This window comes from Hibiscus syriacus, unplaced genomic scaffold, assembly GCF_006381635.1.
Source record: "Hibiscus syriacus cultivar Baekdansim isolate YM2019G1 unplaced genomic scaffold, ASM638163v2 tig00111208_pilon, whole genome shotgun sequence".
Taxonomy (NCBI): Eukaryota; Viridiplantae; Streptophyta; class Magnoliopsida; order Malvales; family Malvaceae; genus Hibiscus; species Hibiscus syriacus.
In genome coordinates, this window is record NW_024063020.1 from 1,748,199 (window position 1) to 1,774,055 (window position 25,857).

Here is a 25,857-nt window from a genome sequence, read left to right on the forward strand (position 1 = left end):
TTAGTAATGATATTAAAATATACTAATTAATATTTTTAAAATATAATATAGTACTATTACTTTAATAAATAATTAATATAATTTATAAAATTTTATTTCACTAAAATATACCGAAAAAATGTTTAAATAACTTCTTCCAAACATCATAAAACGTTTTCCAGATGTTTTCCAGAAATGTAATTCATTTTCCAGAAATGTAATTCATTTTACAGAAATGTAATTTATTTTCCAGAATTCAAATTCCAGTAATTCATTTTCCAGTAATTCAAATTCCAGTAATTCAAATTCCAGTAATTCATTTTCTGGAAAACCAATTACAGCTAAACAAACAGACCCTTAGTATTCATAAATTGTATAGTTAACTCATGTTTTCCAATTTGGTCCTTTCAAGTCCTCCCAAATCAATCTATTTTATCATTGTATTACTTGAGGCATAACAAAATTTTTAAAATTTTAAATAATATAAAGATTAAAATTGGTTAAATTAGGCTAAAATGACTAAATCTATAAATTATGCATGATATAAGAACTAATGATAGAGTTTCACCGTAGGACTAAATCCATAAGTTATCCATAAAATGACTAATTCCAAGCCTCAACCAAAGTGGGTTATTTAAGGTTGGGCTTGCATTTTAAAGCCCCTTATTTTGACTTTTGCTGGTTTTGGACCTTGGGCAACGCCATGGGCAATAGCTAATTAATTATATGTTTTATGAGGTTTTTTGGCCCAATATAGTGAGCGGCTTTTTTCTTTGGCCCAATAGGGTAACCCTGATTTTATTTTGCGATCTACGACATTTTTTACAATGCAGGGCGAACTCGACACCTCGAAGTGATGAGTTCCAACGTTCATTTTCCCAAATTTTAACTATAAATAGGAGTTGAGTTAGTTGATAGAATTATAGGAGAACAAAACATGCATTTGTGGGAAGAATATTTCAGGCAATTTTCAGAAGATCATCTTTGGTCTGATTACTCTGATATTGATGATTTGGATTCAAGCTCGTCTTTAGATGAGGAGTGGGTGAAAGAATCAATAAAGGCTATTCTTTATCAACATAAGGAGTTGAAAATAAAGGAGGAGGATGAGAAGAATAAGAAGAAGCATGAGGAGGAGGAGGAGGAGGAGAATAAGACGAAGACGAAGAATGAATAGTTAGCAAGCCGACACATCAAACGACTCATCGAAAGGAATGAGAATAAGAAAAATAATAATGTAAAAATTGATAGGATCAAGAAAAGGAAAAGTAGTTTATTTTGTTAAAAAATGTTTTAAATAAATGTATGAATTTGAGTTTAGTTAAACATTATAGTTTGCAATTATATATAAAACATAAAAAAATGAAAAATTATCATTGATATTGATTAATTTTGTAAAATTTGTACAACATGGGAATACGATTACAAAGGAGGATGTTGAACTATATATTGATATAACAATTAAGGCAAAATGTTTTTGGACTTGAATTGAATTTTTTCAAAGTTTTCAAAAATAATTCAATGTCCATCTAACTTGGAATTGAGCACAAAATAATTTTCTGGACAAGCAGTATCGATATTGTTCTTACAATATCGATACCTTATGAACAATATCGATACTGTTCATATGGTACCGATACCAAAGGTAAGGGAAGTATTGATACTCACTATGTATTATCGATACTATCAGCATTGCTTAAATTCCAGAATGCAAAAATGGTACCAATACCCAAAGGGGCACCGATACTACTTTACATAGTAATATCGATATCATAGGCATAGTATCGATACCATCAGGCCCCAACGGCTAGATGATTTAAAAATAATAAGGGTAATACCGATACTCCCTTTAGGAGTAACGATACCCTCTGTACTGGGCAATTTTATTTTGTAGAGATTTTATCCAAAACGGCTAAAAATCATCCCCAATGGCTAGAAATGGCCACAACTTCATTCCAACATATAAATACAAGTTCCAGACACTTGAAGAAGGGTTAGAACACCTATCCAAATAATCAAACACAAGAGAAGAATTTTCCATTCTTATTTTTGTATTCTCTTGTAAATATTGTGTTTTAGTGAGCTTCAATTTGTAAACACCTACCTTGTAAGGGTTTTCTTATTTACACTATCTTTCCTTTTGTAAAAAGGGTTTGGTTCTAGTTTAGCCAAGTGAAAAACTAGGAAGTGTAAATATTATCATTGAAAAAGAAATAACAAATTAGTGAATTTATTAGAAAATCCTGAGTGAGGAGCTTAGGTAGTGGAAGTAGACTTGGTTGATAAGTCGAACCACTATAAATCCTTGTGTCAATTGTCTTATCTTTTACTCTCTTACTCCCTAAACAAATTATTGCCAATTCACCCTCTTACAACTTTTTCGATTGTCAATTTGAGCTTCAGCAAATCCTAACAATTGGTATCAGAGCTTGACTTGTTAGACAACTTCACATCTTTGAGACGATCCTCGAAGAAGCTCTACCGATTTCCGATGCAACCGACAAAGAGATGGCTTCAACCTTTGGTGCTTATTACATGGAAGATTTTCAACCGGTCAACAAGTCACCCTACTTCAATATAGCAAATTATGCCTATTGGAAGAATAAGATGATGCTCTTCATTCAAGCTAATGATCTAAGAGCTTGGAACTCAATCATGAAGGGTTACTCCACTCCACCTGGTGACATGGATGATTGGAGTGATAGAGAAAACAAGAAGTTCCAACTCAATGCTAAGACTATACACATCCTCTTTTGTGCATTAGACCCGAATGAATATGGAAGAGTTTCATCTTGTTTTAATGACAAAGAGATATGGGATAAGCTCCAAGTCACTCATGAAGGAATCGATGAAGTGAGGGAAACCAAGATAAGTCTTCTCAACCATAGCTACGAGAATTTCAAGATGAAACCCGATGAAGACATCAAAGCTATGACGGATAGATTTCCCGTAATTGTCAAAGATCTCAAGGGATTTGGAGGAGTAATCCCTAATAAGAAGCTTGTGAGAAAGATGATCTACTCTTTTCCAAAGTCTTGGCAATCGAAGAAGACGTCAATTATCGAAGCTAAAGACCTAAAGTCTCTCATTGTGGACGAGCTGATTGGTTCTCTTCTCACTCATGAGTTGATGGTGAAGGAAGAGGAAAAATATGAAGAGAAGCGAAACAAGAAGAAGAATGAGGTAAACATTGCCTTCAAAGCCACCAATGAAAGCACTCAAGAGTCAAATGATGTGGTGGATGAAGATGATGATGAAGAAGAAGAGATGGCCAAGCTCTTCAAAAGATTCAAGAGATTCATGACTTCCAAGGAGGAAAAATATGAACCTATAAAAAAGAGTCCCCCCCCAATGTGCTTCTAATGTCAAAGAACGGGGCATGTCAAGTATGATTGTCCCCTCCTAAGAAAGAAGAAATCATTTAAGAAGAAGATATTTGTGGAAACTTGGAGTGATGAAGATGACTCAAATGATGAAGAAGAAGTAGCCAACCTATTCCTCATGGCCATCGAAGAAGATTCAATGGTAACTTCTAACTCAAATGAATTAGATTCTTTTTTTTAATGAGTTACAAGTCACTTATAATGAGTTGTATTTGGAATTTGAGACTATGAATTCCAAATATAAGAAATTAATTTCAAAACTTAAAGTTGAAAAAGATTTGATTTTGAAAAACAAAATGAAGTTTTGAAAAATGATTTAGAGTTTTCAAAAGTTAAAATCAATGATTTATAAAAAGAAAATTTTGATTTAAAAGTTAAGCTTGAAATCTTAAAAAAAGAAATATAATTAATTTCTGAAAACAACTCATTATGTTTAAAAATGGCAAAATGCTCACATTGCCATTTTTATGGTCATTTGGAACATACTTGTCCCATAAAGAAAAAATCTTTTAAAATTAGACAAGTATGGGTTCCTAAGGGAACGAGGGGCATTGAAACTAACATTCAAGGATCCAAAGCAATTTGGATACCAAAATCCAAATAAATGTTTCTTGTAGTTGTGTGGGAGCAATGTTGATGGAAGTGATGATATTCAAATGCTCTAGCCACACTTGAAAAGGAATGGGTAACCTCTAAGCCTAATGCTTTAATTTTGGTTATTTGGTTGCTCATTTTGTTTATGCATACATGAGTTTTGAGTTTTGATTTTAAATGATTATACATTGTTTTTTAATCTCATGTATGTTGAAAAATGCTTTATGATGAACATTTTAAAGTTTTAATGATTTTTCATAATTTTTAATTCATCATAATGAATTTTGGTCAAAATTGATTTTCAATGCAAATGATATCTCTCTAACAATTGATATTATCTTTTCAAATGCTTTGATTTGACAAATTTTAAATTTTTGACCTAAATTTAAATGTTTATGCATGTGTTTTAAATGCAAAAAATATCTCTCTAACAATTGATATCAATTTTTTCAAATGCATAACATTTTTGGAAAGCTTTATGCATATGCACTTAATTTCAATTTGGTATTGCATAAAGTATTTTAGACTTGGTTATATTGAATTTTATGTGCTACTAACATGTTTTTTATTCTTTGTTGAAATTCAATTTTGTTTAAGTGTCAAGCTTTTAAAGTCAAATTTTGTTTGGAATGCACTTTTTGAGGGGGAGCTTTGTTTTTTCAAATGTTTTTAAAGTTAAGTTTATCACTTACTCTCCAATGTTATTTTATAACTTTAAATTTGAATTATTTTTGATATAACAAAAAGGGGGAGAAGTGTAACCCCCCAGACTGATGCGGTTAACCCGATCCGATCTGGAGTATCACATTAGGGCCACTAGAGCGACCCATTGTAAAAATAACGGAAAATTTAAAACTTTTTAAATTTACATGTAAACATGTAAAATCATTTATCAGTATGCAGAAATAAAACAGATTTTCAGACTCATATATAAGTCAAAATACAATTACATGCCCCCTAATCACATATACCATTCCCTGGAAGCAACACCGGAAGAACTCCCATACTGATGACGATAGTTGAACTGGTACAATTCTTTTAACCTGCAATGTTGAGTAATAGAGTGAGCTTCGAAAAGCTTAGTAATACAGAACTACTCGATGATATTGAAGAACGTTCAGATACAGATAAACATATGTTCTTTTTTATTGTTTCCGAACATCTATAGATTTATATGCTGATCGGAGATCCTACTGATATTTCATATGGTTACGGATAATGAGCTTTCAGTTCAGATAAATATTTCGAATGACTGAGTTCAGGAGATCAGAATAGGTTATCTAGTGTGTTCCCGTAAAACCAGTGAAAAGATACATATCTTTTAAAATAGTAGCAGTTTAAAACATATTTACTCTATGCACAAAGCAAATGAGCATGCAAAAATGATAAGGTCTTATCCTTGCACATAGCAAAAGAGCCTGAGGAAACTGTAAGGCTATCCCTTGCACACAGCAAAGGAACCTGTAGGAAACTGTAAGGCTTACCTTTGCACACAACAAAAGGACCTAGGGAAACTGTAAGGCTTACCTTTGTACACAACAAAGGGACATGGGGGAAACTGTAAGACTTACCTTTGCACACAACAAAGGGACATGGAGGAAACTGTAAGGCTTACCTTTGCACACAACAAAGGGACCTGGGGGAAACTGTAAGGCTTACCTTTGTATACAACAAAGGGACCTGGGGGAAACTGTAAGGCTTACCTTTGCACACAACAAATGGACCTGCTGTAACAATAATTAATCCATTAAAATATGAAAATGTTCCATATTTAGAAATCATGTAAAAAAAATATCGTAACAAGAAACCATATAAAAATATGTGGTAAATCAGATATCAAAATAAACTGTATTCAGAACATCGAGTATTATCTCATAAAAATATTCAATATATGATTTATCAAGATCATATTTTCCAATGAAAATAGGAAACCCGATAACATATTTCAAGTAAACATAGTTCATAAAACCAGTAGATTTCATGATATCATAAATAAGGAATAATTCATATTTTTCGATAAAACCCGTAATCAGAAAACATATAACATGTTGCCATGGTTCATAAACCAGTAAATCAATAATTTCGATGAAACTCATTTAAAAACATATAAAATCGTCATGTGGTACATGTGGAACACACTAGGATATCCAAGTATTTCTCAGAGATACTTAGTAGTTATTAGAATGGATAACATAAAACTGATGTAATTTGATCATATTCTAAAAATGAGGTCCTATTGAAGGGAATCGATTGCTAACCAATCTAATCCGACAATTAAGGTTGATACTTTAGAATTTCGATATGATTCATGTGCATCAGGAAAGTGTTCAGAAACATTTTTACAAAATATGGCGTTTGATCTGATTATTGAACAACTCTTAGGTGAATAGTTCCTAAAACTAATGCTTGTCGATTGATCAATTCATTGTTCTTGCAGGGTATTTACTCTTTAATACCACAAATTCTTGTCCATAGATCATTTTTGGAATCATCGCTGAATAGATCTTCCAATGTCTTCATTTTATTTCCAAGCTTCCACAATATCATGTAATGCTGACGTACTTGAATATTTTATTCATAACCCATAGTAATTGTACACTATGTAAACTCATCAGAGTTTCCAAACTTATCCAAATCACTTACTAAATCCTCAGTCATTGAGGTTACCAGTTCATTTAGCGGTCATATCCATTCCCGTTATTTTGGGATTTTCCAGAGTAATTAAAACGTTCATGAATTTCAGATTCATGTTGTACTTCTGTTCCATTCAATTTGGTCTTCGTGGTTGATTTATCGAACAAACGTCCAATTCTTAATACTGAATGCGATCTAGAGTTGAGCTGAATACTTCCAAAATTTACCATCGAGCCAAACTTGAGAAGACGAACACACATTCAAATAATATCTATGCCATCCAGGTATTGACATAGCTTTAGGGTTGATCTACTAACTTAAATTATGTTCCATTACTTTTAAAGGTAGTCCAACACCTATGCTTATTTGGATTCCTTAATTAATCCAAGACATTTACTTAGTTTAGGCCATAAGGTTATTTTGGTAATTTTGGTAATTCATTTTATTCCATTCAATTCAGAGCTCAAGGATATCCAACCATTCCTGAGCTTGGTGGTATCCTTGGGTCATTTCCATTACAAGGGTATTTTTGTCATTTTACAGACTCAGTGTATTTTAATCCTTTTCTTCCGTCTAATCTTACTATTAAATTCAATCTTATCATTTATTTCAATCCTTTCAAACAATTATGACAACAGAATACCCCGATAAATTATTCTTCAAGTATTTACTCATTACTCGAATATTTTCGGGTCAAGTGCCTTCTCAGATTTTACAAACGGAATATCATGAATTTTTCTGTACAAAGACAGGATCTTAACAATTAAATTCTTACTTAATCGAGTTAAGTACAAATCCTCAAATTACTTTTTCATTCAGGGTCAACTTAGACTATTTTACCCCTCAAGGGCATTTTCGTAATTTCTTAACCAGATAATTTCGATATTAGCTCTTAATGAAAATAATATAATTTAGAGATCCTATGATTAATTACTTTCTTGAACACTCTCTGATCCTGAAACGATTCTCTTAACAGACTTCTAGTATCATTCACAAACCCTCCTAGGATTAAAACCGGTTATCCATAATTTCCAAGTAAAACTAACATTTCTTATGCACATCAATATTTTTATCAGATCAATATGTCTGTAAAAACCTCTTATCCAACTTCCATATTCAAATCTTGTCTTTTTATAACATAAGGGTATTTCCGTAATTTTACCCTACCGGAGTATTCTCATAATTTCTCATCCAAGTACCTTTAACATTTAACCTTTGATGAAATAAATTATAAGTTACAGATCCATGTTGATTTCTTTATCACTAAGCACATAACTTGTAATTTAATCCTAACAATCCCTCAATTTCTTATAAAAGTCATCTGAACCATAATCAATTACTGAACCTTTTTACCGTATTCAGATTGAGTATAGAAATTAATTAACTACACAATGAGACTAACATTATCTTAATCATGCATTTTCCAATATTCACATGCTCCATAAAGCATAAAGAGGTACTAAAGTATTACCCCGATTTTCGTGCAATACTGATAGACCATTAAATTAAATTCGAACTCCCTCGATCTTGAAATCATCTTCCAATATTTCCTCGGATCCAAATCAATAGAAATTACATAAAAAACGGAGCTTAATTATGAAAAACGGATCAAATCTGATGATAAATCAGTGAAAAATAACTTACCGGGTTTGAATTTGGAAAAACAGACTTCGAATTCGGATTAAGGACGTCGAAAGCATAAAATATGACTTTTCAAAAATTTGAAAATTTCGGTCAAAATCAAAGTCAACGGATTTGACTGGCAATTTCGATGCCTTCGGGTCCGAATTTCGAAAAACAGACTGTGGAATCAGATTTGGAACGTCGAAAAATGTCAGGATAGGTATACTCGGTCAAAATCAAAGGTAGTTTAATGCCCGGTCAAAGGCGGTAAAGGTTTTAGTCAACTATGGTCAACGGTCAACGGGTCGGGTCAACGGGTCGGGTCAAGTTAATGGGTCGGTTCGGGTTGGAACTGGTCAAACCGGTCATTTCATCATTCCCTACGAGCAGTGGCGGTGCGTGGGACCTCTTCCCGCAGCGTAAAATTCACATAAAAATTTCTAAAAATTATTTTGAGTGATTTCGAGGTACTTACAAAGCTCGGTTTAAATTATTGAACAGCGGAGAGCTCGATTTCAACGAATCAAAAAATTTAACCGCTTCACCTCCTCACGCGCCGTCGTCGACGGAGACTAAGGATGACACCGACGGACTCGGAACAATGCAAGGAACACGATGGTACGGGAGGTGTTGTAAACAGATCATCGGATCGTCGTGAATCGACGAAAAACCAACTAAAATCGAGTTATTACCGACGATACTTCCGACTGAAATTAACGACGAACAGTGACGATACACGATGAAAGGTTTGAGGGATTTTGTTCCCTGGTCGACAATGAACACGATGGTGGTTTCGGTTCGTCGATCGGAGGTCGGACGACGAGTAGATCGGAGTTGCAAGTTGTTGACCGGGAGAGGAATTATGAGCATTTTCTACAGAAAATGCATGGGAAATGGGGGTTTATATTAACTCCTAAAGAAAAATGGTCAAATCATGAGTTTAGCCATTGAATTTCCTGTATTTCTTAAAACGATCTGCCAACTTTGAAATCTTACAAATTAATCCATCGTTTCTTTCAAAATACCAATTAAATCCAATACTTTATAATTTCTAAAATTTAGCCCCTAAATTGGGGTGTTACAATTCTCCCCTCCTTAAAAGAATTTCGTCCTCGAAATTCATTCATGTCACAAAATTGCAGAAATGAAAATTCCTTCAATTCTTCCATATCTTCACGTAGCTTTTATAGAAATATGGATCCTCCACTAATCCTTAACCAGTTGAGTATACAATCTTATCAGAACTCTCCCCATTTCAATAAAAGAATCCGAACACAAATTTCCTTAAATAATCAATTCAGTCTTGGTCGTGAGAATAAACTTATAGAGTAGCAGCATATCCCAATTTCATTTCCAGAGTCGGGAAAGAATTCTCAGATGAATAACTTTCACATGGCTCGTGAGGTACTTTATAAAGTTTAGACATATGTTAATGGTATTCCTTTTTGTACAAGTATAGCCTTAACGGATAGAAACTTCGGTTTACTCGTTACAGATAGGGACGTAGCCCTGGAGTTCCGGCTCAGAGAGGTACGATTGCAGTCTAGGGGCATGTACTGATCAAACATATTTTGACATTTGACCGACCAGTCTATCTTGAAAATCTTGACTCAAATCATAGCTCTGATACCACTAAATGTAACTTCCTCAGACCGATGAGGTTAAACCGATCTGATCTGGAGTGTCACATTAGGGCCACCGGAGCGACCCATTATAAAAATAATGAAAAATTTAATTTTTTTTAAATTTACATGTAAACTTATAAAATCATTTATTAGTATGCATAAATAACACAGATTTTCAGACTCATATATAAGTCAAAATACAATTACATGCCCCCTAATCACATGTACCATTCTCTGGAAGCAACACCGAAAGAACTCCCATATTGATCACGATAGTTGCATTGATACAATTCTTTTAACATGCAATGTTGCGTAATAGAATGAGTTTCGGAAAGCTCAGTAATACATAACTACCAGATGATGCTGAAAAACGTGTAGATACAGATAAACTTATGTTCTTTTTTATTGTTTCCAAACATCTACAGATTTATATGCTGATCAGAGATCCTACTGATATTTCAGATGGTAACGGACAATGATCTTTCAGTTTAGATAAATATTTCGAATGACTGAGTTCAGGAGATCGGAATATGTTATCTAGTGTGTTCCCGTAAAACCAGTGAAAAGATACATATCTTTTAAAACAATAGCAGTTTAAAACATATTTACTCTGTGTACAAAGCAGAGGAGCATGCAAAAACGATAAGGTCTTATCCTTGCACATAGCAAAAGAGCCTGAGGAAACTGTAAGGCTTACCCTTGAACACAACAAAGGAACCTGTGGGAAACTGTAAGGCTTACCTTTGCACACAACAAAGGGACCTGGGGAAACTGTAAGGCTTACCTTTGCACACAACAAAGGGACCTGGGGGAAACTGTAAGGCTTACTTTTGCACACAACAAAGGGACCTGGGGGAAACTGTAAGGCTTACCTTTGCACACAACAAAGGGACATGGGGGAAACTTTAAGTCTTACCTTTGCACACAACAAATGGACATGCTGTAACCGTAATTAATCCATTAAAATATGAAAATGTTCCATATTTATAAATCATGTACAAAACATATCGTAACGAGAAACCATATAAAAATATGTGGTAAATCAGATATCAAAATAAACTGTATTCAGAACATCGAGTATTGTCTCATAAAAATATTCAGTATATGATTTATCAATATCATATTTTCCAATGAAAATAGGAAACCCGATTACATATTTCAAGTAAACATAGTTCATAAAACCAGTAGATTTCATGATGTCATAAATCAGGAATAATTCATATTTTTCGGTAAAACCCGTAATCAGAAAACATATAACATGTTGCCATATAAACCAGTAAATCAATAATTTCGGTGAAACTCATTTAAAAACATATAAAATCGTCATGTGGTACATATGGAACACATTAGGATATCCAAGTATTTCTCAGAGATACTTAGTAGTTATTAGAATGGATAACATGAAACTGATGTAATTTGATCAGATTCTAAAAATGAGGTCCTTTTGAAGAGAATCGATTGCTAACCAATCTAATCTGACATCTAAGGTTGATACTTTAGAATTCCGATATGATTCATGTGCATCAGGAAAGTGTTCAGAAATATTTTTACAAAATATGGCATTTGATATGATTATCGAACAACTCTTAGGTGAATAGTTCCTAAAACTAATGTTTGTCGATTGATCAATTCATTGTTCTTCCAGGGTATTTACTCTTTAATACCACAAATTCTTGTCCATAGATCATTTTCGGAATCATCGCTAAATAGAGATTCTAATCTCTTCATTTTATTTCCACGCTTCCACAATATCATGTAATGCTGAAGTACTTGATTATTTTATTCATAACCCATAGTAATTGTACACTATGTAAACTCATCAGAGTTTCCAAACTTATCCAAATCACTTACTAAATCCTCAGTCATTGAGGTTACCTAGTTCATTTAGCGGTCATGTCCATTCCCGTTATTTTGAGATTTTCCAGAGTAATTCAAACGTTCAAGAATTTCAGATACAAGTACTTCCGTTCCATTCAATTTGGTCTTCGTGGTTGATTTGTTGAACAAACATCTAATTCTTAGTACTGAATGCAATCTAGAGTTGAGCTGAATAATTCCAAAATTTATCATCGAGCCAAACTTGAGAAGACGAACACGCATTCAAGTAATATCTATGCCATCCATGTATTGATATAGCTTTAGGGTTGATCTACTAACTTAAATTGTGTTCCATTACTTTTAAAGATAGTCCAACACCTATGCTTATTTGGATTCATTAATTAATCCAAGGCATTTATTTCAGAGCTCGAGAATATCTAACCATTCCTGAGCTTGGTGGTATCCTTGGGTCATTTCCATTACAGGGGTATTTTGGTCATGTTACAGACTCAGTGTATTTTAATCCTTTTCTTCCGTCCGATCTTACTATTAAATTCAATCTTATCATTTATATTAGTCATTTCAAACAATTCTGACAACAAAATACCCCCGATAAATTATTCTTCAGGTATTTACTCATTACTCGAATATTTTCGGGTCAAGTGCCTTCTCATATTTTACAAACGGAATATCATGAATTTTTCTGTTCAAAGACATGATCTTAACAATTAAATTCGTACTTTATCGAGTTAAGTACAAATCCTCAAAGTACTTTCTCATTCAGGGCAACTCAAACTATTTTACCCCTCAAGGGCATTTTCGTAATTTCTTAACCAGATAATTTCGATGTTAGCTCTTAATGAAAATAATATAATTTAGAGATCATATGATTAATTACTTTCTTGAACACTCTCTGATCCTGAAACGATTCTCTTAACAGACTTCTAGTATCATTCACAAACCCTCATAGAATTAAATCCGGTTATCTATAATTTCCATGTAAAACTAACATTTCTTATGCACATCAATATTTTTATCAAATCAATATGTCTGTAAAAACCTCTTATCCAACTTCCATATTCAAATCTTGTCTTTTTATAACATAAGGGTATTTCCGTAATTTTATCATACCAGAGTATTCTCATAATTTCTCTTCCAAGTACCTTTAACATTTAACCTTTGATGAAATAAATTATAAGTTACAGATCCATGTTGATTTCTTTATCACTAAGCACATAACTTGTAATTTAATCCCAATAATCCCTCAATTTCTTATAAAAGTCATCTGAACCATAATCAATTACTGAACCTTTTTACCGTATTCAGATCGAGTATAGAAATTAATTAACTACACAATGAGACTAACATTATCTTAATCATGCATTTTCCAATATTCACATGTTCCATAAAGCACAAAGAGGTAGTAAAGTATTACCTCGATTTTCATGCAATACTGATAGACCATTAAATTATATTCGAACGCCCTCGATCTTGAAATCATCTTCCAATATTTCCTCGGATCTAAATCAACAGAAATTACGTAAAAAACGGATCGAATCGGATGATAAAACAATGAAAAACAGCTTACCGAGTTCGAATTTGGAAAAACATACTTCGGATTCGGATTCAGGACATCGAAAGCATAAAATATGACTTCAAAAATTTAGAATTTTTGGTCAAAATCAAAGTCAACGGGTTTGACTGGCAATTTCGAGGCCTTCGGGTCCGAATTTTGAAAAACGAACTTTGGAATCGGATTTAGAACCTCGAAAAATGTCAGGATAGGTATACTTGGTCAAAATCAAAGGTCATTTAATGCCAGGTCAAAGTTTTGGTTAACTATGGTTAACGTCGGTCAACGGTAAACGGTAAACAGGTCGGGTCAAGTCAACGGGTCGTCTAGGGTCGGGTTAGAACCGGTCAAACCAGTTCAAAACCGGTCATTTCATCATTCCCCACGTGCAGTGGCGGCGCGTGGGGGAGCGTGGGACCTCTTCCGCAGTGTAAAATTCACATAAAAATTTCTAAAAATTATTTTGAGAGATTTCGAGGTACTTACAAAGCTCGGTTCAAATTTCTGAACGGCGGAGAGCTTGATTTCAACGAATCAGAAACTTTGACCGCTTCACCTCCTTACGCGCCGCCGTCGACGGAGACCAAGGATGACACCGACAGACTCGGAACGATGCATGGAACACGATGGTGCGGGAGGTGTCGTAAACAGTTCATCGGATCGTCGTGAATCGACGAAAAACCATATGAAATTGAGTTTTACCAATGATACTTCCGACTAAAATTAACAACGAATAGGCGACGATTCACTATGAAAGGTTTGAGGGATTTTATTCCTTGGTCGACAACGAACACGATGGTGGTTTCGGTTCGTCGATCAGAGGTCGGACGGCGAGTAGATCGGAGTTGCAAGTTGTTGAACGGGAGAGGAATTATGAGCATTTTCTACAGAAAATGCACGGGAAATGGGGGTTTATATTAACTCCTACAGAAAAATGGTCAAATCATGAGTTTTGCTACTGAATTTCTTGTATTTCTTAAAACGATCTGCCAACTTTGAAATCTTACAATTTAATCCGTCGTTTCTTTCAAAATACAATTAAATCCAATACTTTATAATTTCTAAAATTTAGTCCCTAAATTAAGGTGTTACAATTCTCCCCTCCTTAAAAGAATTTCATCCTCAAAATTCATTCATGTCACAAAATTACAGAAATGAAAATTCCATCAATTCTTCCATATCTTCACGTAGCTTTTATAGAAATATGGATCCTCCACTAATCCTTAACCAGTTGAGTATACAATCTTATCAGAACTCTCTCTCATTTCAATAAAAGAATCCGAACAAAAATTTCCTTAAATAATCAATTCAGTCTTGGTCGTGAGAATAAGCTCGTAGAGCAGTAGCATATACCAATTTAATTTCCAGATTCGGGTAAGAATTCTCAGATGAATAACTTTCACATGGCCCGTGAGGTACTTTACAACGTTTAGACATATGCTAATGGTATTCCTTTTTGTACAAGTATAGCCTTAACGGATAGAAACATCAGTTTACTCGTTACAGATAGGGACTCAACCTTGGAGTTCCGGCTGAGAGAGGTACGATTGCAGTCTAGGGGCATGTACTGATCAAACATATTTTGACATTTGACCGACTAGTCTATCTTGAAAATTTTAACTCAAACCATAGCTCTGATACAACTAAATGTAACCCCCTCAGACCGATGCGGTTAACTCGATCTGATCTGGAGTGTTACATTAGGGCCACCGGAGCTACCCATTGTAAAAATAACAAAAAATTTAAAACTTTTTAAATTTACATGTAAACTTATAAAATCATTTATCAGTATGCAGAAATAAAACAGATTTTCAGACTCATATATAATTCAAAATACAATTACACGCCCCCTAATCACATGTACCATTCTCTGAAAGCAACACCGAAAGAACTCCCATATTGATGACGATAGTTGCACTGATACAATTCATTTAACCTGCAATGTTGAGTAATAGAGTGAGTTTCGGAAAGCTCAGTAATACATAACTACCTGATGATGTTGAAGAACGTGCAGATACAGATAAACTTATGTTCTTTTTTATTGTTTCCAAATATCTACAGATTTATATGCTGATCGTAGATCCTACTGATATTTCAGATGGTAACGGATAATGAGCTTTCAGTTCAGATAAATATTTCGAATGACTGAGTTCAGGAGATCAGAATAGGTTATCTAGTGTGTTCCCGTAAAACATGTGAAAAGATACATATCTTTTAAAACAATAGCAGTTTAAAACATATTTACACTGTGCACAAAGCAGAGGAGCATGCAAAAATGATAAGGTCTTATCCTTGCACATAGCAAAAGAGCCTGAGGAAACTGTAAGGCTTACCCTTGCACACAGCAAAGGAACCTGTGGGAAACTGTAAGGCTTACCTTTGCACACAACAAAGGGACCTGGGGAAACTGTAAGGCTTACCTTTGCACACAACAAAGGGACCTGGGGAAACTGTAAGGCTTACCTTTGCATACAATAAAGGGACCTGGGGGAAACTGTAAGGCTTACCTTTGCACACATCAAAGGGACCTGGGGGAAACTGTAAGGCTTACCTTTGCACACAACAAAGGGACATGGGGGAAATTGTAAGGCTTACCTTTGCACACAGCAAATGGACCTGCTGTAACGGTAATTAATCCATTAAAATATGAAAATGTTCCATATTTAGAAATCATGTACAAAACATATCGTAACGAGAAACCATATAAAAATATGTGTTAAATCAGATATCAAAATAAACTGTATTCAGAACATCGAGTATTGTCTCATAAAAATATTCAGTATATGATTTATCAATATCATATTTTCCAATAAAAATAGGAAACCCGATAACATATTTCAAGTAAACATAGTTCATAAAACCAGTAGATTTCATGATGTCATAAATCATGAATAATTCATATTTTTCGATAAAACCCGTAATCAGAAAACATATAACATGTTGCCATATAAACCAGTAAATCAATAATTTCGTTGAAACTCATTTTAAAACATATAAAATTGTCATGTGGTACATGTGGAGCACACTAGGTTATCAAGTATTTCTCAAAGATACTTAGTAGTTATTAGAATGGATAACATGAAACTGATGTAATTTGATCAAATTATAATCAATCATGTCCTATTGAAGGGAATCGATTGCTAACCAATCTAATCCGACATTTAAGGTTGATACTTTAGAATTCCGATATGATTCATGTGCATCAGGAAAGTGTTTAGAAACATTTTTACAAAATATGGCGTTTGATATGATTATCGAACAACTCTTAGGTGAATAGTTCCTAAAACTAATGCTTGCCGATTGATCAATTCATTGTTTTTCTAGGGTATTTACTCTTTATTACCATAAATTCTTGTCCGTAGATCATTTTCGGAATCATCGCTAAATAGATATTCTAATGTCTTCATTTTATTTCCATGCTTCCACAATATCATGTAATGCTGAAGTACTTGATTATTTTATTCATAACCCATAGTAATTGTACACTATGTAAACTCATCAGAGTTTCCAAACTTATCCAAATCACTTACTAAATCCTCAGTCATTGAGGTTACCTAGTTCATTTAGCAGTCATGTCCATTCCCGTTATTTCGAGATTTTCCAGAGTAATTCAAACGTTCAAGAATTTCAGAAACAAGTTGTACTTCTGTTCCATTCAATTTGTTCTTCGTGGTTGATTTGTCGAACAAACATCTAATTCTTAGTACTGAATGCAATCTAGAGTTGAGCTAAGCTGAATAATTCCAAAATTTATCATCGAGCCAAACTTGAGAAGACGAACACGCATTCAAGTAATATCTATGTCATCCAAGTATTGATATAGCTTTAGGGTTGATCTACTAACTTAAATTGTGGTCCATTACTTTTAAAGATAGTCCAACACCTATGCTTATTTGGATTCCTTAATTAATCCAAGGCATTTACTTAGTTTAGGCCATAAGGTTATTTTGGTAATTTTGGTATTCCATTTCATTCCATTCATTTCAGAGCTCGAGGATATCCAACCATTCCTGAGCTTGGTGGTATCCTTGGGTCATTTCTATTACAGGGGTATTTTGGTCATGTTACAGACTCAATGTATTTTAATCCTTTTCTTCCGTCCGATCTTATTATTAAATTCAATCTTATCATTTATTTTAGTCATTTCGAATAATTCTGACAACAAAATACCCCCGATAAATTATTCTTCAGGTATTTACTCATTACTCGAATATTTTCGGGTCAAGTGCCTTCTCATATTTTACAAACAGAATATCATGAATTTTTCTGTAAAAAGGCATGATCTTAACAATTAAATTCATACTTAATCGAGTTAAGTACAAATCCTCAAAGTACTTTCTCATTCAGGGCAACTCAGACTATTTTACCCCTCAAGGGCATTTTCATAATTTCTTAACCAGATAATTTAGATATTAGCTCTTAATGAAAATAATATAATTTAGAGATCCTATGATTAATTACTTTCTTGAACACTCTCTGATCCTAAAACGATTCTCTTAACAGACTTCTAGTATCATTCACAAACCCTCATAAGATTAAATCCGGTTATCTATAATTTCCAAGTAAAACTAATATTTCTTATGCACATCAATATTTTTATCAAATCAACATGTTTGTAAAAACCTCTTATCCAACTCCCATATTCAAATCTTGTCTTTTTATAACATAAGGGTATTTCCGTAATTTTACCATACCAGAGTATTCTCATAATTTCTCATCCAAGTACCTTTAACATATAACCTTTGATGAAATAAATTATAAGTTACAGATCCATGTTGATTTCTTTATCACTAAGCACATAACTTGTAATTTAATCCTAACAATCCCTCAATTTCTTATAAAAGTCATCTGAACCATAATCAATTACTGAACCTTTTTACCGTATTCAGATCGAGTATAGAAATTAATAAACTACACATTGAGACTAACATTATCTTAATCACGCATTTTCCAATATTCACATGTTCCATAAAGCACAAAGAGGTAGTAAAGTATTACCTCAATTTTCGTGCAATATTGATAGACCATTAAATTATATTCGAACGCCCTCGATTTTGAAATCATCTTCCAATATTTCCTCGGACCCAAATCAACAGAAATTACATAAAAAACGGAGCTTAATTATGAAAAATAGATCGAATCGGATGATAAAGCAGTGAAAAATAGCTTACCGGGTTCGAATTTGGCAAAACGGACTTCAGATTCGGATTTAGGACATCGAAATCATAAAATATAACTTTTCAAAAATTTGGAATTTTCGGTCAAAATCAAAGTCAACGGGTTTGACTGGTAATTTTGAGGCCTTTGGGTCCAAATTTCGAAAAACAAACTTTGGAATCGGATTTGGAACGTCGAAAAATGTCAGGATAGGTATACTCGGTCAAAATCAAAGGTCGTTTAATGCCCGATCAAAGCCAGTCAAAGTTTTGGTTAACTATGGTCAACGTCGGTCAACGGTAAACGGGTCGGGTCAAGTCAACGGGTCGGGTTGGAACCGGTCAAACAGGTTCAAAACCAGTCATTTCATCATTCCCCACGCACAGTGGCATTGCGTGGGACCTCTTCCGGCAGCGAACAATTCACATAAAAATTTCTAAAAATTATTTTGAGTGATTTCGAGGTACTTACAAAGCTCGGTTCAAATTTTTGAACGACGGAGAGCTTGGTTTCAACGAATTGGAAACTTTGATCGCTTCACCTCCTCACGCGCCGCCGTCGACGTAGACCAAAGATGACACCGACAGACTCGGAACGATGCATGGACCACGATGGTGCGGGAGGTGTCGTAAATAGATCATCGGATCGTCTTGAATCTACAAAAAACCATCTGAAATTGAGTTATTACCGACGATACTTCCGACTGAAATTAACAACGAACAGGCATAATTCACGATGAAAGGTTTGAGGGATTTTGTTCGTTGGTCGACAACGAATACGATGGTGGTTTCGGTTCGTCGATCGGAGGTCGGACGGCGAGTAGATCGGAGTTGCAAGTTGTTGACCGGTAGAGGAATTATGAGCATTTTCTACAGAAAATGCACGGAAAATGGGTGTTTATATTAACTCCTAAAGAAAAATGGTCAAATCATGAGTTTAGCTACTGAATTTCCTGTATTTCTTAAAACGATCTGCGAACTTTGAAATCTTACAATTTAATCCATCGTTTCTTTCAAAATACCAATTAAATCCAATACTTTATAATTTCTAAAATTTAGCCCCTAAATTAGGGTGTTACAATTCTCCCCTCCTTAAAAGAATTTCATCCTCGAAATTCATTCATGTCACAAAATTGCAGAAATGAAAATTCCATCAATTCTTCCATATCTTCACGTAGCTTTTATAGAAATATGGATCCTCCACTAATCCTTAACCAGTTGAGTATATAATCTTATCATAACTCTCCCTCATTTCAATAAAAGAATCCGAACAAAAAAATCTTTAAATAATCAATTCAGTCTTGGTCGTGAGAATAAGCTCATAGAGCAGTAGCATATCCTAATTTCATTTCCAGAGTCGGGTAAGAATTCTAAGATGAATAACTTTCACATGGCTCGTGAGGTACTTTACAACGTTTAGACATATGCTAATGGTATTCCTTTTTGAACAAGTATAGCTGTTGAACTATGTTTTGATATAACAATTTAAGGCAAAATGGTTTTTGGACTTGAATTGAATTTACAAAATGTTTTTGGACTTAATTAAATTTATTCAAAGTTTTAAAAGGTTTCAAAAATAATTCAAAGTCCATTAAAATTGGATTTGAGCAAAAATGCTAAAGGGTGTCAAAGTGCATCCATGCATCCCTGCAGTGCATCCATGCATCGATGCATCAGGCAATGCATCCATGCATCCAAACATCGAATACAATTAGTGCATCGATGCATCCTTGCCATGCATCGATGCATCCTGCCATGCATCCATGCATCAAGGCTGCAACGGCTAGTAACAACTAGTTTATTTGAATTTAATGAAGGGGTATCGATGCACCTTGATCATGCATCGATGCATCATGTTATGGGCATCCTTTTTGAGTAGAAAAATCATCCCCAAACGACTCCAAAACATCCCCAACGGCTATATACAACATCAAACACATTCCAAGCTATAAATACAAGTTAAGGACACTTGAAGAAGTAAGAGAACAACTATCCAAGCAATCAAACATAAGAGAAGAAGTTTTTCATTCTTATTTTCATTCTCTCTTGTAAATATTGTTCTAGTGAGCAAAATTCTTGTAAACACCTACCTTTGAGAGGTTTATTTGTTTACTTCTTTTATCCTTTTGTAAAGGGGAAAGGTTCTAGCTTATCCCGTGTAAAAGCTAGGGAAAGGTTCTAGTTTAGCCCGGAAAAACTAGGGAGTTGTAAGGTTATATCTTTGTCCTCAAAAGAAAGAACAAATTAGTGAATTTGTTGGAAAATCCTTGGTGAGGAGCTAAGGTAGTGGATGTAGACTTTGATTGAGAAAGTCGAACCACTCTAAATCGCTGTGCAAATCTCTATCTTTCAATCTCCTTACTCCCTAAACACAAAAACCGTTCCGACCCCTCTTTGCAAGCAATTTCGGTTATCAATTCGAGCGTCCGAAAATCCCAACAATTGGCATCAGAGCCTAACTCGTTAAAAAGGTTTAACCACCTTGAGACGTTCCTAAAAGACGCTCTACCAATTCCCGACACAACCGAGAAGATGGCTTCCTCCTCCGGCTCGTTCCACATGGAAGACTCCCTACCAACCGACAAGCCTCCATGCTTCAATGGAGTCAACTATCATCATTAGAAGAAATTAATGAAAGTATTCATCCAATCCAATGATCTTGATGCATGGGAGATAATCGAGAACGACTACTCTTCTCCAAAGAAGAAGGAGAAGAAGCGGAGTGACAAAGAACAGAAGAAAGGTCAACTTAATGCCAAGGCCATGCACATGGTGTTGTGTGCATTTGGTCCTGAAATCTATAAAGGAGTTTCTTCATGTTCAAGTGCCAAGGAGCTTTGGAATAAGCTCGAGGAAATCCATGGAAACAAGAAAGAAGAACCAACAAAGGTGGTGTCTCTATTGGCTAATGAAGAGCCCGAGGTATCTTCTAACTCAAATGAATTTAATTCTTATACGTTTGATGAGTTACAAGATGCTTTTAATAGGTTATATTCGGAGTTTGAGACCATGAACTCCAAATATAAGAAAATAATTTTAAAATTTAAAATCGAGAATGATTTTCTTTTGAAAACAAAAATAGATTTTGAAAGCCAAAATGAAATTTTGAAAAAGGATTTAGAGCTTTCAAAAGTAAAAATTGAAAGTTTTGAAAAAGAAAATTTTGATTTAAAAGTTAAGCTTGAATGCTTAACAAAAGAAAAAGAAATCATTTTAAATAATTCATTTAGTTCAATAATGACAATATGTTCACATTGTCATTATCATGGTCATAAGGAACATACTTGTCCATTGAAGAAAGGAAAGCGTTTTAAAATTAAACAAGTATGGATTCCTAAGGGAACAAGGGGCATTGAAACTAACGTTCAAGGATCCAAAGCAATTTGGATACCAAAATCCAAATAAATGTCTCTTGTAGGTGTGTGGGAGAAATGGTGATGAAAGTGATGATATTCAAGATGCTCTAGCCACACATAAAAAGGAATGGGTAACCTCTAAGCTTAAAGCTTTTAATTTTGGTTATTTTGGTTGCTCATTTGATTTTAAGCATGCACGAGTTTTTGGTTTTAAATGATTATGCATCATTGTTTTAATCTCATGTATGTTGAAAAGATTATTATGATGAACATTTTAAGGTTATATTAATTTTTGAGAATTTTTAGTTCATCATAATAAATTTTGGTCAAAATTTGTTTTAAATGCTAATGATATCTCTCTAACAATTGATATCAAATTTCAAAATACTTTGATTTTATAAATTTTAATTTTTGGCCTAAATTCGAATGTTTATGCATGTGGTATAAATGAAAACGATATCTCTCTAGCAATTGATATCAAAATTTTCAAAATGCATAATATTTTTGGAAAACTTTATGCAAATGCACTTAATTTTAACAATTGGTATTAATATCAAATTTCAACAATTGGTATTGCATAAAGTATTTTAGACTTGGATATATTGAATTTCATGTGCCTCTAACATGTTTGTTATTCTTTGTAGAAATTCAATATTTTGTTTAAGTGTCATGAACTTAAAAGCTAAATTTTGTTTGGAATGCTATTATTGAGGGAAAGCTTTGATTTTTCAAATGATTTTTAAAATGTCAAATTTACTACTTACTCTCCAAAGTTATTTTGAACTTCAAAGATTGAATTATTTTTGATATAACAAAAAGGGGGAGAAGTTATGGTTTGAAAAATTCAATTTCTTAATGAAAAAGGGGGAACTTAACATTTTCATATATTTTCCAACAATTGGTAACAATTGATATCATTTTGTTAACAATTGATATCTTTTTCATTAAACATTTTATCAAGGGGGAGTTTTGCCAAAACCAATTTTTCAAATGTTTTGTTATATTAAAAAGGGGGAGATTGTTGAACTATGTTTTGATATAACAATTTAAGGCAAAATGGTTTTTGGACTTGAATTGAATTTACAAAATGTTTTTGGACTTAATTGAATTTATTCAATGTTTTAAAAGGTTTCAAAAATAATTCAAAGTCCATTAAAATCGGATTTGAGCAAAAATGTTAAAGGGTGTCAAAGTGCATCTATGCATCCCTACAGTGCATCCATGCATCCTTGTAGTGCATCCATGTATCTGCACTAATGCATCGATGCATCAGGCAATGCATCCATGCATCCAAACATCGAATGCAATTAGTGCATCGATGCATCCTTGCCATGCATCGATGCATCCTGCCATGTATCGATGCATCCTGCCATGCATCCATGCATCAAGTCTGCAACGGCTAGTAACAACTAGTTTATTTGAATTTAATGAAGGGGTATCGATGCACCTTGATCATGCATCGATGCATCATGTTATGGGCAGCCTTTTTGAGTAGAAAAATCATCCCCAAACGACTCCAAAACATCCCCAACGGCTATATACAACATCAAACACATTCCAAGCTATAAATATAAGTTAAGGACACTTGAAGAAGTAAGAGAACAACTATCCAAGCAATCAAACACAAGAGAAGAAGTTTTTCATTCTTATTTTCATTCTCTCTTGTAAATATTATTCTAGTGAGCAAAATTCTTATAAACACCTACCTTTGAGAGGTTTATTTGTTTACTTCTTTTATCCTTTTGTAAAGGGGAAATGTTCTAGCTTATCCCGTGTAAAAGCTAGGGAAAGGTTCTAGTTTATCCCGGAAAAACTAGGGAGTTGTAAGGTTATCTCTTTGTCCCCAAAAGAAAGAACAAATTAGTGAATTTGTTGGAAAATCCTTGGTGAGGAGTTAAGGTAGTGGATGTAGACTTTGATTGAGAAAGTCGAACCACTCTAAATCGCTGTGCAAATCTCTAACTTTCAATCTCCTTACTCCCTAAACTAAAAAACCGTTCCGACCCCTCTTTACAAGCAATTTTGGTTGTCAATTCGAGAGTCCGAAAATCCCAACAATAGCCTTAACGGATAGAAACTTCGGTTTACTCGTTACAGATAGGGACTCAACCTTGGAGTTTCGGCTTAGAGAGGTACGATTGCAGTCTAGGGGCATGTACTGATCAAACATATTTTGACATTTAATCCTTGGTGATGATAGTTGCACTGGTACAATTCTTTTAACCTGCAATGTTGAGTAATAGAGTGAGTTTCGGAAAGCTCAGTAATACATAACTACCAGATGATGTTGAAGAACGTGCAAATACAGATAAACTTATGTTGTTTTTTATTGTTTTCAAACATCTACGTATTTATATGCTGATCAGAGATCCTACTGATATTTCAGATGGTAACGGAAAATGAGCTTTCAGTTTAGATAAATATTTCGAATGACTGAGTTCAGGATATCGGAATAGGTTATCTAGTGTGTTCCCGTAAAACCAGTGAAAAGATACATATCTTTTAAAACAATAGCAGTTTAAAACATATTTACTCTGTGCACAAAGCAGAGGAGCATGCAAAAACGATAAGGTCTTATCCTTGCACATAGCAAAAGAGCCTGAGGAAACTGTAAGGCTTACACTTGTACACAACAAAGGAACCTGTGGGAAACTGTAAGGCTTACCTTTTCACACAACAAAGGGACCTGGGGAAACTGTAAGGCTTACCTTTGCACACAACAAAGGGACCTGGGGGAAATTGTAAGGCTTACCTTTGCACACAGCAAAGGTACCTGGGGAAACTGTAAGGCATACCTTTGCACACAACAAAGGGACATGGGGGAAACTGTAAGGCTTACCTTTGCACACAGCAAATGGACCTACTGTAACGGTAATTAATCCATTAAAATATGAAAATGTTCCATATTTAGAAATCATGTACAAAAAATATCGTAACCAGAAACCATATCAAAATATGTGGTAAATCAGATATCAAAATAAATTGTATTCAGAACATCGAGTATTGTCTCATAAAAATATTCAGTATATGATTTATCAAGATCATATTTTCCAATGAAAAACGAAAACCCGATAACATATTTCAAGTAAACATAGTTCATAAAACCAGTAGATTTCATGATGTCATAAATCAGGAATAATTCATATTTTTCGGTAAAACCCGTAATCAAAAAACATATAACATGTTGCCATATAAACTAGTAAATCAATAATTTCGGTGAAACTCATTTAAAAACATATAAAATCGTCATGTGGTACATGTGGAACACACTAGGATATCCAAGAATTTCTCAGAGATACTTAGTAGTTATTAGACTGGATAACATGAAACTGATATAATTTGATCAGATTCTAAAAATGAGGTCCTATTGAAGGGAATCGATTGCTAACCAATCTAATCCGACATTTAAGGTTGATACTTTAGAATTCCGATATGATTCATGTGTATCAGGAAAATGTTCAGAAACATTTTTACAAAATATGGCGTTTGATCTGATTATCGAACAACTCTTAGGTGAATAGTTCCTAAAACTAATGCTTGTCGATTGATCAATTCATTGTTCTTCCAAGGTATTTACTCTTTAATATCACAAATTCTTGTCCATAGATCATTTTTGGAATCATCGCTGAATAGATATTCCAATGTCTTCATTTTATTTCCACGCTTCCACAATATCATGTAATGCTGAAGTACTTGATTATTTTATTCATAACCCATAGTAATTGTACACTATGTAAACTCATCAGAGTTTCCAAACTTATCCAAATCACTTACTAAATCCTCAGTCATTGAGGTTACCTAGTTCATTTAGCGATCATGTCTATTCCCGTTATTTCAAGATTTTCCAGAGTAATTAAAATGTTCATGAATTTCAGATACATGTTGTACTTCTGTTCCATTCAATTTGGTCTTCTTGGTTAATTTGTCAAACAAACATCTAATTCTTAGTACTAAATGCAATCTAGAGTTGAGCTGAGCTGAATATTTCCAAAATTTATCATCGAGCCAAACTTGAGAAGACGAACACGCATTCAAGCAATATCTATGCCATCCAGGTATTGATATAGCTTTAGGGTTGATCTACTAACTTAAATTATGTTCCATTACTTTTAAAGG